Source organism: Arachis ipaensis, chromosome B3 (assembly GCF_059453495.1).
Source record: "Arachis ipaensis isolate K30076 ecotype BB chromosome B3, ASM5945349v1, whole genome shotgun sequence".
In the NCBI taxonomy this organism is placed as follows: Eukaryota; Viridiplantae; Streptophyta; class Magnoliopsida; order Fabales; family Fabaceae; genus Arachis; species Arachis ipaensis.
This window is the reverse complement of record NC_142438.1, coordinates 86,774,645-86,782,021: the sequence shown is the minus strand read 5'-3', so window position 1 is coordinate 86,782,021 and position 7,377 is coordinate 86,774,645. Positions and strand designations below refer to the sequence as shown.

The 7,377-nt window shown below is 38.0% G+C and overlaps 1 non-coding gene across 1 annotated transcript; it reads left to right on the top strand.

The window, feature by feature from the left end:
• The first annotated feature begins 5,430 nt into the window (after nucleotides 1–5,430).
• On the top strand, nucleotides 5,431–5,538 carry LOC148571458 (small nucleolar RNA R71). The gene has a single exon (XR_015908734.1). It is a non-coding gene; the product is annotated as a small nucleolar RNA R71 (small nucleolar RNA).
• The last annotated feature ends 1,839 nt before the right edge of the window (nucleotides 5,539–7,377 follow it).

Genomic DNA, 7,377 nt, shown 5'->3' with positions numbered 1-7,377 from the left:
TCAAAGATGATCCGAAGATATAAATACAATAGTAAAAAGTCCTATTTATACTAAACTAGTTACTAGGGTTTACAGAAATAAGTAAATGATGCAGAAATCCACTTCCGGGGCCCACTTGGTATGTGCTTGGGCTGAGCTTGAAGTTTACACGTGGAGAGGTCATTCTTGGAGTTGAACGCCAGTTTGTAACGTGTTTCTAGCGTTGAACTCCACTTTGCAACTTGTTTCTGGCGCTGAACGCTAGACTGCAACATGGAACTGGTGTTCAACGCCAGTTTGCGTCATTTAAACTCGAGAAAAGTATAAACTATTATATATTTCTGGAAAGCCCTGGATGTATACTTTCCAATGCAATTGGAAGCGCGCCATTTGGAGTTCTGTAGCTCCAGAAAGTCCACTTTAAGTGCAGGGAGGTCAGAATCCAACAGCATCTGCAGTTTTTCTTCAACCTCTGAATCTGATTTTTGCTCAAGTCCCTCAATTTCAGCCAAAAAATACATGAAATCATAGAAAAATACACAAACTCATAGTAAAGTCTAGAAATGTGATTTTTAATTAAAAACTAATAAAAATATACTAAAAACTAACTAAATCATACTGAAAACTATGTAAAAACAATGCCAAAAAGCGTATAAATTATCTGCTCATCACAACACCAAACTTAAATTGTTGCTTGTTCCCAAGCAACTGAAAATCAAATAGGATAAAAAGAAGAGAATATACTATAAATTCCAAACTATCAATGAAACTTAGCTCCAATCAGATGAGCGGGACTTGTAGGTTTTTGCCTCTTGAATAGTTTTGGCATCTCACTTCCTCCATTGAAGTTCAGAATGATTGGAATCTATAGGAACTCAGAATTCAGATAGTGTTATTGATACTCCTAGTTCAGTATGTTGATTCTTGAACACAGCTACTTTATGAGTCTTGGCCGTGGCCCTAAGCACTTTGTTTTCCAGTATTACCATCGGATACATAAATGCCACAGACACATAACTGGGTGAACCTTTTCAGATTGTGACTCAGCTTTGCTAAAGTCCCCAATTAGAGGTGTCCAGGGTTCTTAGGCACACTCTTCTTTTGCTTTGGACCTTGCCTTTAACCGCTCAATCTCAAGTTTTCACTTGACACCTTCACGCCACAAGCACATGGTTAGGGACAGCTTGGTTTAGCCGCTTAGGCCAGGATTTTATTCCTTTAGGCCCTCCTATCCACTGATGCTCAAAGCCTTGGATCCTTTTTATTACCCTTGCCTTTTGGTTTTAAGGGTTACTGGCTTTTTGCTCTTGCCTCTTGGTTTTAAGAGCTTTTGGCTTTTTCTACTTGCTCTTTTTTTTTCCGCAAGCTTTCTGTATTCACTGCTTTTTCTTGCTTCAAGAATCATTTTTATGATTTTTCATATTATCAAATAACATTTCTCCTGTTCATCATTCTTTCAAGAGCCAACATATGTAACATTCTTAAACAACAACTTCAAAAGACATATGCACTGTTCAAGCATTCATTCAGAAAACAAAAAGTATTGTCACCATATCAAAATAATTAAACTAGTTTCAAGGATGAATTCGAAACCATGTACTACTTGTTCTTTTGTAATTAAAATATTTTTCATTCAAGAGAGGTGATGGATTCATAGGAAATTCATAACTTTAAGGCATAGACACTTAAATACTAGTGATCATGAAGACAAAAACATAAACAAACATAAAGTATAAAAATCAAAAAACAGGAAAATAAATAAACAAGGAGATTAAGGAACGAGTCCACCTTAGTGAGGGTGGCGTCTTCCTCTTCTTGAAGAACCAATGGTGCTTTTGAGCTCCTCTATGTCTCTTCCTTGTCTTTCTTGCTCCTCCCTCATAGCTCTTTGATCTTCTCTAATTTCATGGAGGATGATGGAGTGCTCTTGATGTTCCACCCTTAATTGTCCCATGTTGGAACTTAATTCACCTAGGAAAGTGTTGATTTATTCCCAATAGTTTTGTAGAGGAAAGTGCATCCCCTGAGGCATCTCAGGGATTTCATGGTGAGGAATTTCCTCATTCTCATGTTGAGGTCCAAGCTCTCTTGTTTGCTCCATCTTTTTCTTAGTGATGGGCTTATCCTCTTCAATGAGGATGTCTCTCACTATGTCAATTCCAGCCGAATTACAGAGGTGGCAAATGAGGTGAGGAAAGGCTAACCTTGCCAAAGTGGAGGACTTGTCAGCCACCTTGTAGAGTTCTTGAGGTATAATCTCATGAACTTCCACTTCCTCCCCAATCATGATACTATGGATCATGATGGCCCGGTCTATAGTAACTTCAGACCGGTTGCTAGTAGGAATTATTGAGCGTTGAATGAACTGCAACCATCCTCTAGCTACTGGTTTAAGGTCAAGCCTTCTTAGTTGAACCGGCTTGCCCTTTGAGTCAATTTTCCATTGAGCTCCTTCCACACATATGTCCATGAGGACTTGGTCCAACCTTTGATCAAATTTGACTCTTCTAGTGTAGGGGCGTGCGTTCTCTTTCATTATTGGCAAGTTGAACGCCAGCCTTACATTTTTCGGACTGAAATCTAAGTATTTCCCCCGAACCATGGTGAGCCAAGGCTTTGGATTCGGGTTGACACTTTGATCATGGTTCCTAGTGATCCATGCGTTTGCATTGAACTCTTGAACCATTAGGATTCCAACTTGTTGAATGGGGTTGGTTAGGATTTCCCAACCTCTTCTTTGGATCTCATGTCGGATCTCCGGATACTCATTTTTCTTGAGTTTGAAAGGGACTTCGGGGATCACTTTCTTCTTGGCCACAACTTCATAGAAGTGGTGTTGATGGACCTTAGAGATGAATCTCTCCATCTTCCATGACTCAGAGGTGGAAGCAATTGCCTTCCCTTTCCTCTTTCTAGAGGTTTCTCTGGCCTTAAGTGCCATAAATGGTTATGGAAAAACAAAAAGCAATGCTTTTACCACACCAAACTTAAAATGGTTGCTCGTCCTCGAGCAAAAGAAAAGAGAAAGAAGTAGAAGAAGAAGAAAAATAGAGGAGATGGAGGGAGAAGGTGGATTCGGCCAAGGGGAAGAAGAGAAATTATTTTGAATTTAAAGGTAGGTGGGGTTTTTTGGGGAAGAGAGGATGGATGTGAGTGGTGAAGAGGTGTTGGGAAGAAGTAGATGGGGATCCTGTGGGGTCCACAGATCCTGAGGAGATCCTGTGGGGTCCACAGATCCAGTGGGGCCAAGGACTTTAATCGTCCCTGCTCCAATTAGGCGTGTAAACGCCCTCTGTAGGCAATCCTGGCGTTTAACGCCAGATTGCAGCATGTTTCTGGCGTTAAGCGCCACTTCCATGCTTGTTTTAGGCGTTCAACGCCAGACTGCAACATGTTTCTGGCGTTGAACGCCAGTTTTCCTTTGGGGTGCATTCCTGGCGTTTAAACGCCAGAATGCTGCTTGTTTCTGGCGTTTAACGCCAGTTTCATGCTCTGTTCTGGCGTGAAACGCCAGCCAGATGCTCCTTACTGGCGTTTAAACGCCAGTAAGCCCTTCCTCCAGGGTGTTTTATTTTCAATGCTATTTTTTATTCTGTTTTTGAATTTTTTTTGTAGTTTTTGTGACTCCACATGATCATCAACCTAGTAAATCATGAAATAATAAAGAGAAAATAAAATAAAATATATTAAATAACATTGGGTTGCCTCCCAACAAGTGCTTCTTTAATGTTAATAGCTTGAGAGTGGATTCTCTCTGAGCCACACAGGTGATCAGGTCAATTTTATAGATTCCCAACACCAAACTTAGAGTTTGGATGTGGGGATTCAACACCAAACTTAGAGTTTGGCTGAGGCCTCCCAACACCAAACTTAGAGTTTGATTGTAGGGGCTTTGTTTGACTCTGTACTGAGAGAAGCTTTTCATGCTTCCTCTCCATGGTTACAGAAGGAGATTCTTGAGTTTTAAACACAAGGTTGTCCTCATTCAGTTGAAGGATCAATTCTCCTCTGTCTACATCAATCACAGCTCTTGTTGTAGCTAGGAAGGGTCTTCCAAGGATGATGGATTCATCCTCATCCTTCCCAGTGTCTAGGATTATGAAATCAGCAGGGATGTAAAGGCCTTCAACCTTTACTAACATGTCCTCTACTAGTCTATAAGCCATTTTCATAGATTTGTCTGCCATCTCTAATGAGAAATTGGTAGCCTGTACCTCAAGGATTCCAAGTTTCTCCATTACAGAGAGTGGCATGAGGTTTATCCCTGACCCAAGGTCACATAGAGCCTTCTCAAAGGTCATGGTGCCTATGGTACAAGGTATTAAGAACTTTCCAGGATCCTGTTTCTTCTGAGGCAATCTCAGTTGATCCAGATCACTCAGTTCATTGGTGAGCAAGGGAGGTTCATCTTCCCAAGTCTCATTACTAAATAATTGGTATTCAGCTTCATGATAGCACCAAGGTACTTGGCAACTTACTCTTCAGTAACATCTTCATTCTCTTCAGAAGAAGAATACTCATCAGAGCTCATGAATGGCATAAGGAGGTTCAATGGAATCTCTATGGTCTCTAGATGAGCCTCAGATTCCTTTGGCTCCTCAGAGGGAAACTCCTTATTGATCTCTGGACGTCCCAGGAGGTCTTCCTCACTGGGATTCACTTCCTCCTCCTCTTTTGTGGTTTCGGCCATGATGGTCATTTCAATGGCCTTGTACTCTCCTTTTGGATTTTCTTCTGTTTTGCTTGGGAGAGTACTAGGAGGGATTTCAGTGATCCTTTTACTCAGTTGGCCCACTTGTGCTTCCAAATTTCTAATGGAGGACCTTGTTTCATTCATGAAACTTAGAGTGGCCTAGATAGATCAGAAACTATATTTGCCAAGCTAGATGGATTCTGCTCAGAACTCTCTGTCTTTTGCTGACTGGATGATGGAAAAGGCTTGCTATTGCTAAACCTGTTTCTTCCACCATTATTAAAGTCTTGTTGAGGCTTTTATTGATCCTTCCATGAGAGATTTGGGTGATTTCTGCATGAGGGATTATAGGTGTTTCCATAGGGTTCACCCATGTAATTCACTTCTACTATTGCAGGGTTCTCAGGATCATAAGCTTCTTCCTCAGAAGATGCCTCTTGAGTACTGTTGGATGCAGCTTGCATTTCATTCAGACTCTGAGAAATGATATTGACTTGCTGAGTCAATATTTTATTCTGAGCCAATATGACATTCAGGGTATCAATTTCAAGAACTCCCTTCTTCTGAGGCGTCCCATTACTCACAGGATTCCTCTCAGAAGTGTACATGAACTGGTTATTAGCAACCATGTCAATGAGTTTTTGAGCTTCTTCAGGCGTTTTCTTTAGGTGAATGGATCCAACTGCAGAAGTATCCAATGACACCTTAGCTAATTCAGACAGACCATCATAGAATATATCCAAGATGGTCCATTCTGAAAGCATGTTAGAAGGACACTTTTTGGTCAGTTGCTTATATCTCTCCCAAGCTTCATAAAGGGATTCACCTTCTTTTTGTCTGAAGGTTTGAACATCCACTCTAAGCATACTCAGCTTTTGAGGAGGAAAGAACTTGGCTAAGAAAGCTGTGACCAGCTTATCCCAAGAGTTCAGGCTATCTTTGGGTTGAGAGTCCAACCACATTCTAGCTCTGTCTCTTACAGCAAACGGGAAAAGCATAAGCCTATAGACCTCGGGATCAACCCCATTGTCTTAACAGTATCACAGATCTGCAAGAATTCAGTTAAGAACTGAAAAGGATCTTCAGATGGAAGTCCATGAAACTTGTAGTTCTGCTGCATCAGAGAAACTAATTGAGGTTTCAGCTCAAAGTTGTTTGCTCCAATGGCAGGGATGGAGATGCTGCTTCCATGTAAATTGGAACTAGGTGCAGTAAAGTCACCAAGCATCCTCCTTGCATTATTATTATTTTCGGCTGCCATCTCCTCTTCCTGTTCGAAAATTCCTGTAAGGTTGTCTCTGGATTGTTGTATTTTAACTTCTCTTAGTTTCCTTTTCAGAGTCCTTTCAGGTTCAGGATCTGCTTCAACAAGAATGTTCTTGTCCTTGCTCCTGCTCATATGACAAAGAAGGGAATAACAAAGAAAATATGGAATCCTCTATGTCACAGTATAGAGATTCCTTTGTGTGAGTAGAAGAAGAAAAGAATGTAATGTAAAGAAGAGAAGAGGAAAAAACTCGAACACAGAGAGGGAGGTGGTGTTCGAATTTTTTTGAATGGAAGAGAAGTGTTAGTAGATGAATAAATAAATAGAAGGAGATGAGAGAGAGGAGAGTAGTTCGAAGATTAAACAAAATAAAATAAAAATATTTTAAAATTGAATTGAAAATTCGAAAATTAAAAGTGAAATTAAATTAAAATTTAAAATAATTAGTTAATCAAAATGAAATTTTGAAAAAGAGGGAGGTATTTTCGAAAATTTAAGAGAAATTGAATTAGTTAGGTGGCTTTGAAAAAGATATGATTGAAACAAAAAGATAAGATTGATTGAAAAAGATTTGAAAATCAATTTTAAAAAGATAAGAGGTTAGGAGAGAAGTTAGAAAAGATTTTGAAATTGAATTTGAAAAAGATATGATTGAAATAAAAAAGGGATATGATTGAAAGAGAAAGATATGATTGATTGAAACTTATTTTGAAAAAGATTTGAAAAAGAAATTTAAAAAGATTTGACTTTTAAAATTAAAGTTGATTACTTGACTAACAAGAAGCAAAAAGATATGATTTTAAAAATTAAAGATTAATCTTTTCTTAAAAGGCAAGTAACAACTTGAAATTTTTGAATCAATCACATTAAATGCTAATAAAATTTTCGAAAATTCAGAAATAAAATAAGAGAAAGATTTTGAAAATCAAATTTAAAATGTTTTCGAAAATATGAAGGAAAAATGAAAAAGATTTGATTTTTGAAAAAGATTTTGAAAAGATAGGATTTTTAAATTGAAAATTTGACTTGACTCATAAGAAACAACTAAATTTTAAAAAAATTTTGAAGAAGTCAAATCAAATTTTCGAAAATTTATGAGTGAAAAAGGGAAAGATGTGTTTTTGATTTTTGAATTTTTAATGAAGAAAAAGAAAAACATGAAAAAGAACCATAACATAAAAATTATGAATCAAAACACACAATGCATGCAAGAACACTATGAATGTCAAGATGAACACCAAGAACACTTTGAAGATCAAGATGAACATCAAGACTTATTTTTGAAAAATTTTTTATGCAAAGAAAATATGCAAGACACTAAACTTAGAAATTTGCAAACTTCAGACACTAACAAATTGAAAATGCATATGAAAAACAAGAAAAGACACAAAACAAGAAAATGTGAAGATCAAACAAGAAGACTTACCAAGAACAACTT